Source organism: Camellia sinensis, unplaced genomic scaffold, assembly GCF_055761805.1.
Source record: "Camellia sinensis isolate YWXY unplaced genomic scaffold, ASM5576180v1 Unanchor6, whole genome shotgun sequence".
Classification (NCBI taxonomy): Eukaryota; Viridiplantae; Streptophyta; class Magnoliopsida; order Ericales; family Theaceae; genus Camellia; species Camellia sinensis.
This window is the reverse complement of record NW_028129474.1, coordinates 17,029,449-17,037,500: the sequence shown is the minus strand read 5'-3', so window position 1 is coordinate 17,037,500 and position 8,052 is coordinate 17,029,449.

The following is an 8,052-nucleotide window of genomic DNA, read 5'->3' as shown; positions in this document are numbered from 1 at the left end:
ATGCCATGCTGCTGGACAAGGCCGTGGCAAGGCATGCTGATGGCCGAGGCCGTGGCAAGGCATGCTGATGGCCGAGGCCGTGGCAAGGCATGCTGATGGCCGAGGCCGTGGCAAGGCATGCTGCTGGCCAAGGCGTTGGCATGGCATGCTGCTGCTGACCAAGGCTTGGGCTTGCCATGCTGCCGGCCAAGGCCGCGGCATGGCATGCTGCCGGCCAAGGCCGCGGCATGCCATGTTGCCGGCCAAGGCCGTGGCATGGCATGCTGCTGGCCAAGGCCGTGGCATGACATGCTGGCCAAGGCCGGGGCATGGCAAGCTGCTGGCCAAGGTCGTGGCATGGCACGCTGTTGGCCAAGGCCGGGGCATAGCACGCTGCTGGCCATGGCCGTGGCTTGGCAAGGTTGCCAAGGCCGGGGCATGGCGTGCTGCTGGCCAAGGCTTTGGCATGCCATGTTGCTGGCCAAGGCTGTGGCATGGCATGCTGCTGGCCAAGGCTGTGGCATGGCATGCTGCTGGCCAAGGCCGTGGCATGACATGCTGGCCAAGGCCGGGGCATGGCATGCTGCTGGCCAAGGTCGTGGCATGGCATGCTGCTGGCCAAGGCCGTGGCATGACATGCTTGCCAAGGCCAGGGCATGGCATGCTGCTGGCCAAGGCTTTGGCATGCCATGTTGCTGGCCAAGGCTGTGGCATGGCATGCTGCCCTAGGCCAACGTGCCACCGCCACCGCCGCGGGCCGCCACTCGACGCATCCCGTGCTTGGCTATGTAGTTTCGATGCCACAAGCCAATGCCACAAGCCAAGCGATGGCATGTGCCAAGCGCCCGCCTAGGCATAGGCGTGGCCTGTGGCCTGGCCATGCTGGCCAGCCTTAAGGGAGGTGCCCCCCCCTTATAATAGCCTGTTAAGCCCTTTTCAATCTGGCAGGAGGAAACATCAAGCATGTTCGAGGAGTCATAATGGGGTTTTTTTAAAAAGTAATGGTTTTTTGCCAAAACTTTCAACATGAAAGTTGTATGAAATAATTTAATACACCATAAAAAAAATTATAAAAAAATATTTGGCCACCGGAATATTTTATTTTAATTTATTTCAATTTTAATACTTAAAAAATAATAAAAATTACTAAAAATACTCAAAAAATTCTAGAAAAATTCCAACAATTATAAGATGAGGCACTAGTAATTATAGTAATTTTTTTAATTATTTTTTTATTTTTAATTTATTTTATTATAATTTTTATGAGTAAATAAATAATTAAAAAGCCCGACGAACGTGCAAAAACTCTTAGAGAAACCCAGCAAGCATCGGATAGCTCGAATGCAAATAACAAACGCAACAGGCAACTTCCGAGGGACATACTTTTCCCAACAAGCTTCCACTGGGGAAAGCACTAGCAACGTGTTCGCAAGTCAAAGGCAACCAAACCGGCTATTACCCGAGGGACAAGCATTTCGCAGGGCAACATATACGTAAGTCAAAGCCAAACCAAATGGCAATTACACGAGGGACAGGATTGCTTGCCAAGGGCGTGGCATGCGATGTTCTAGCCCAAGGCCAAGGCACGCCACGCTGCGGGACAAGGCCGTGGCAAGACATGCGGCTGGCCTTGGCCTTGGCATGGCATGCCGCCGGCTTTGGCTGGGCTGCGTTGGCCTTGCCATGGAATGTTGCTGGCTTCGGATGGGCTGCCTTGGCCTTGGCCTTGGCCGTGGCATGGCATGCTGCTGGCCTTGGCCTTGGCCTTGGCATGGCATGCTGCTGGCTTTGGCTGGGCTGCCTTGGCCGTGGCATGGCATGCTGCTGGCTTTGGCTGGGCTGCCTTGGCCGTGGCATGGCATGCTGCTGGCCTAGGCCTTGGCATGGCATGCTGCTGGCTTTGGCTGGGCTGCCTTGGCCGTGGCATGGCATGCTGCTGGCCTAGGCCTTGGCATGGCATGCTGCTGGCTTTGGCTGGGCTGCCTTGGCCGTGGCATGGCATGCTGCTGGCCTTGGCCTTGGCATGGCATGCTGCTGGCTTTGGCTGGGCTGCCTTGGCCGTGGCATGGCATGCTGCTGGCCTTGGCCTTGGCATGGCATGCTGCTGGCTTTGGCTTGCCTGCCTTGGCCGTGGCATGGCATGCTGCTGGCCTAGGCCTTGGCATGGCATGCTGCTGGCTTTGGCTGGCCTGCCTTGGCCGTGGCATGGCATGCTGCTGGCCTTGGCCTTGGCATGGCATGCTGCTGGCTTTGGCTGGGCTGCCTTGGCCGTGGCATGGCATGCTGGTGGCCTAGGCCTTGGCATGGCATGCTGCTGGCTTTGGCTGGCCTGCCTTGGCCGTGGCATGGCATGCTGCTGGCCTAGGCCTTGGCATGGCATGCTGCTGGCTTTGGTTGGGCTGCCTTGGCCGTGGCATGGCATGCTGCTGGCCTTGGCCTTGGCATGGCATGCTGCTGGCTTTGGCTGGCCTGCCTTGGCCGTGGCATGGCATGCTGCTGGCCTAGGCCTTGGCATGGCATGCTGCTGGCTTTGGCTGGGCTGCCTTGGCCGTGGCATGGCATGCTGCTGGCCTTGGCCTTGGCATGGCATGCTGCTGGCTTTGGCTGGGCTGCCTTGGCCGTGGCATGGCATGCTGCTGGCCATGGCCTTGGCATGGCATGCTGCTGGCTTTGGCTTGCCTGCCTTGGCCGTGGCATGGCATGCTGCTGGCCTAGGCCTTGGCATGGCATGCTGCTGGCTTTGGCTGGGCTGCCTTGGCCGTGGCATGGCATGCTGCTGGCTTTGGCTGGGCTGCCTTGGCCGTGGCATGGCATGCTGGTGGCCTAGGCCTTGGCATGGCATGCTGCTGGCTTTGGCTGGCCTGCCTTGGCCGTGGCATGGCATGCTGCTGGCCTAGGCCTTGGCATGGCATGCTGCTGGCTTTGGGTGGGCTGCCTTGGCCGTGGCATGGCATGCTGCTGGCCTTGGCCTTGGCATGGCATGCTGCTGGCTTTGGCTGGCCTGCCTTGGCCGTGGCATGGCATGCTGCTGGCCTAGGCCTTGGCATGGCATGCTGCTGGCTTTGGCTGGGCTGCCTTGGCCGTGGCATGGCATGCTGCTGGCCTTGGCCTTGGCATGGCATGCTGCTGGCTTTGGCTGGGCTGCCTTGGCCGTGGCATGGCATGCTGCTGGCCATGGCCTTGGCATGGCATGCTGCTGGCTTTGGCTTGCCTGCCTTGGCCGTGGCATGGCATGCTGCTGGCCTAGGCCTTGGCATGGCATGCTGCTGGCTTTGGCTGGGCTGCCTTGGCCGTGGCATGGCATGCTGCTGGCCTTGGCCTTGGCATGGCATGCTGCTGGCTTTGGCTGGGCTGCCTTGGCCGTGGCATGGCATGCTGGTGGCCTAGGCCTTGGCATGGCATGCTGCTGGCTTTGGCTGGCCTGCCTTGGCCGTGGCATGGCATGCTGCTGGCCTAGGCCTTGGCATGGCATGCTGCTGGCTTTGGGTGGGCTGCCTTGGCCGTGGCATGGCATGCTGCTGGCCTTGGCCTTGGCATGGCATGCTGCTGGCTTTGGCTGGCCTGCCTTGGCCGTGGCATGGCATGCTGCTGGCCTAGGCCTTGGCATGGCATGCTGCTGGCTTTGGCTGGGCTGCCTTGGCCGTGGCATGGCATGGTGCTGGCCTTGGCCTTGGCATGGCATGCTGCTGGCTTTGGCTGGGCTGCCTTGGCCGTGGCATGGCATGCTGCTGGCCATGGCCTTGGCATGGCATGCTGCTGGCTTTGGCTTGCCTGCCTTGGCCGTGGCATGGCATGCTGCTGGCCTAGGCCTTGGCATGGCATGCTGCTGGCTTTGGCTGGGCTGCCTTGGCCGTGGCATGGCATGCTGCTGGCCTTGGCCTTGGCATGGCATGCTGCTGGCTTTGGCTGGCCTGCCTTGGCCGTGGCATGGCATGCTGCTGGCCTAGGCCTTGGCATGGCATGCTGCTGGCTTTGGCTGGGCTGCCTTGGCCGTGGCATGGCATGCTGCTGGCCTTGGTCTTGGCATGGCATGCTGCTGGCTTTGGCTTGCCTGCCTTGGCCGTGGCATGGCATGCTGCTGGCCTAGGCCTTGGCATGGCATGCTGCTGGCTTTGGCTGGGCTGCCTTGGCCGTGGCATGGCATGCTGCTGGCCTTGGCCTTGGCTTGGCATGCTGCTGGCTTTGGCTGGGCTGCCTTGGCCGTGGCATGGCATGCTGCTGGCCTTGGCCTTGGCATGGCATGCTGCTGGCTTTGGCTGGGCTGCCTTGGCCGTGGCATGGCATGCTGGTGGCCTAGGCCTTGGCATGGCATGCTGCTGGCTTTGGCTGGCCTGCCTTGGCCGTGGCATGGCATGCTGCTGGCCTAGGCCTTGGCATGGCATGCTGCTGGCTTTGGGTGGGCTGCCTTGGCCGTGGCATGGCATGCTGCTGGCCTTGGCCTTGGCATGGCATGCTGCTGGCTTTGGCTGGCCTGCCTTGGCCGTGGCATGGCATGCTGCTGGCCTAGGCCTTGGCATGGCATGCTGCTGGCTTTGGCTGGGCTGCCTTGGCCGTGGCATGGCATGCTGCTGGCCTTGGCCTTGGCATGGCATGCTGCTGGCTTTGGCTGGGCTGCCTTGGCCGTGGCATGGCATGCTGCTGGCCATGGCCTTGGCATGGCATGCTGCTGGCTTTGGCTTGCCTGCCTTGGCCGTGGCATGGCATGCTGCTGGCCTAGGCCTTGGCATGGCATGCTGCTGGCTTTGGCTGGGCTGCCTTGGCCGTGGCATGGCATGCTGCTGGCCTTGGCCTTGGCATGGCATGCTGCTGGCTTTGGCTGGCCTGCCTTGGCCGTGGCATGGCATGCTGCTGGCCTAGGCCTTGGCATGGCATGCTGCTGGCTTTGGCTGGGCTGCCTTGGTCGTGGCATGGCATGCTGCTGGCCTTGGCCTTGGCATGGCATGCTGCTGGCTTTGGCTTGCCTGCCTTGGCCGTGGCATGGCATGCTGCTGGCCTAGGCCTTGGCATGGCATGCTGCTGGCTTTGGCTGGGCTGCCTTGGCCGTGGCATGGAATGCTGCTGGCCTTGGCCTTGGCATGGCATGCTGCTGGCTTTGGCTTGCCTGCCTTGGCCGTGGCATGGCATGCTGCTGGCCTAGGCCTTGGCATGGCATGCTGCTGGCTTTGGCTGGGCTGCCTTGGCCGTGGCATGGCATGCTGCTGGCCTTGGCCTTGGCATGGCATGCTGCTGGCTTTGGCTTGCCTGCCTTGGCCGTGGCATGGAATGCTGCTGGCCTAGGCCTTGGCATGGCATGCTGCTGGCTTTGGCTGGGCTGCCTTGGCCGTGGCATGGCATGCTGCTGGCCTTGGCCTTGGCATGGCATGCTGCTGGCTTTGGCTGGCCTGCCTTGGCCGTGGCATGGCATGCTGCTGGCCTAGGCCTTGGCATGGCATGCTGCTGGCTTTGGCTGGGCTGCCTTGGCCGTGGCATGGCATGCTGCTGGCCTTGGCCTTGGCATGGCATGCTGCTGGCTTTGGCTTGCCTGCCTTGGCCGTGGCATGGCATGCTGCTGGCCTAGGCCTTGGCATGGCATGCTGCTGGCTTTGGCTGGGCTGCCTTGGCCGTGGCATGGCATGCTGCTGGCCTTGGCCTTGGCATGGCATGCTGCTGGCTTTGGCTGGCCTGCCTTGGCCGTGGCATGGCATGCTGCTGGCCTAGGCCTTGGCATGGCATGCTGCTGGCTTTGGCTGGCCTGCCTTGGCCGTGGCATGGCATGCTGCTGGCCTAGGCCTTGGCATGGCATGCTGCTGGCTTTGGCTGGGCTGCCTTGGCCGTGGCATGGCATGCTGCTGGCCTTGGCCTTGGCATGGCATGCTGCTGGCTTTGGCTTGCCTGCCTTGGCCGTGGCATGGCATGCTGCTGGCCTAGGCCTTGGCATGGCATGCTGCTGGCTTTGGCTGGGCTGCCTTGGCCGTGGCATGGCATGCTGCTGGCCTTGGCCTTGGCTTGGCATGCTGCTGGCTTTGGCTGGGCTGCCTTGGCCGTGGCATGGCATGCTGCTGGCCTTGGCCTTGGCATGGCATGCTGCTGGCTTTGGCTGGCCTGCCTTGGCCGTGGCATGGCATGCTGCTGGCCTTGGCATGGCATGCTGCTGGCTTTGGCTGGGCTGCCTTCGCCGTGGCATGCCATGCTGCTGGCCTTGGCCTTGGGGCTGGGCTGCCTTGGCTGCGGTTCTTATCACTAGACGTGCGTTGCGTGCGAAGGCGTGCAAAGGCGTGCGCGACCATGCGCGCAACACGCGCACCGTGGTCAAAAGACCACGCGCGCGGTATTCGCACAGGCCACGCTGCCCACGCCGCGGGCATGCCAGGCCGCCCAGGCCGTGCGCATGCCATGCCGTGCTGCCCAGGCCGGCTGCATGCCAGGCCGCCCAGGCCGTGCGCATGCCATGCCGTGCTGCCCACGCCGCGGGCATGCCAGGCCGGCTACATGCCAGGCCGCCCAGGCCGTGCGCATGCCATGCCGTGCTGCCCACGCCGCGGGCATGCCAGGCCGGCTGCATGCCAGGCCGCCCAGGCCGTGCGCATGCCATGCCGTGCTGCCCATGCCGCGCGCATGCCAGGCCGCCCACGCCCGCGCGCATGCCACGCCATGCTGCCCAAGGCCGCGCCCAGGCCGCGCAAGGCCGCGCCCAGGCCGCCCAAGGCCGCGCCCAGGCCGCGCAAGGCCGCGCCCAGGCCGCCCAAGGCCGCGCCCAGGCCGCGCAAGGCCGCCCAAGGCCGCGGTCCAGGCCGCCCAAGGCCGCGGCCGAGCCGCCCCAGGCCGCAGCCCAGGCCGCGGTCGAGCCGCAGTGCATGTAACCCAAGGCCGCAGCCCAGGCCGCGCCCAACATGGGGCGTACCTGCCACTGCCTTGCCCTGGGCAAGGGAGGTGCCCCCCCCTTATAATAGCCTGTTAAGCCCTTTTCAATCTGGCAGGAGGAAACATCAAGCATGTTCGAGGAGTCATAATGGGGTTTTTTTAAAAAGTAATGTTTTTTTGCCAAAACTTTCAACATGAAAGTTGTAGGAAATAATTTAATACACCATAAAAAAAATTAAAAAAAATATTTTTTTACAGAAAATATTTTATTTTAATTTATTTCGATATTAATACTTAAAAAATAATAAAAATTAATAAAAATAGTCAAAAAATTATGGAAAAATTCCCATAATTAAAGGATGATTCACTAGTAATTATAGAAATTATTAAATTATTTTTTTCATTTTTTTTATTTTATTTTGATTTTTTTATGCCAAATAAGGGCTTTAAAAATTCGAAAAGCTCCAGAAAAATTGCAAAAAAATAGGGAATGACATTTAAAATTGATTGTAGTGCATTTTTAATTGTGTTGCACGGTTTGGGTAAGATTATAAAAGAATCATGTTCAAAAAGATCGATCGAGGCGGTGGCACGCCATGGCCTTGGCCTTGGCCTTGGCCTTTGCCCGCGGCCTTGGCCTTTGCCTTGGCCTTGGCCTTTGCCTTGGCCTTGGCCATGCCTTGCACAGGGACTTGGCCTTGCCCACTGCCTTGGCCTTGGCTTTGGCCTTGGCCTTGGCATGGCATGGCATGCTCGCCGAGGCCGTGGCATGCCTTGCTGCTAGCCAAGGCCGTGGCGTGGCATGCTCGCCCAGCCCGTGGCATGCCGTGCTCGCCCAGCCCGTGGCACGCCATGTTGGCCCAAGGCATTGGCATGGCATGCCGGCCAAGGCATGCTGGCCAACGCTGCACAAGGCGGTGCCATGGCATGGCATGCTGACCAAGACCGTGCCATGGCATGCTGGGCGAGGCCGGGGCATGGCATGCTGGCCGAGGCCGTGGCTTGCCATGCCGCCACGGCCGTGGCATGCCGGGCAACGGACCGGCATGGCCCAGCCCGTGGCACGCCATGTTGGCCCAAGGCATTGGCATGGCATGCCGGCCAAGGCATGCTGGCCAACGCTGCGGCACGGCGTGCTGGACAAGGCGGTGCCATGGCATGGCATGCTGACCAAGACAGTGCCATGGCATGCTGGCCGAGGCCGTGGCATGGCATGCTGGCCGAGGCCGTGGC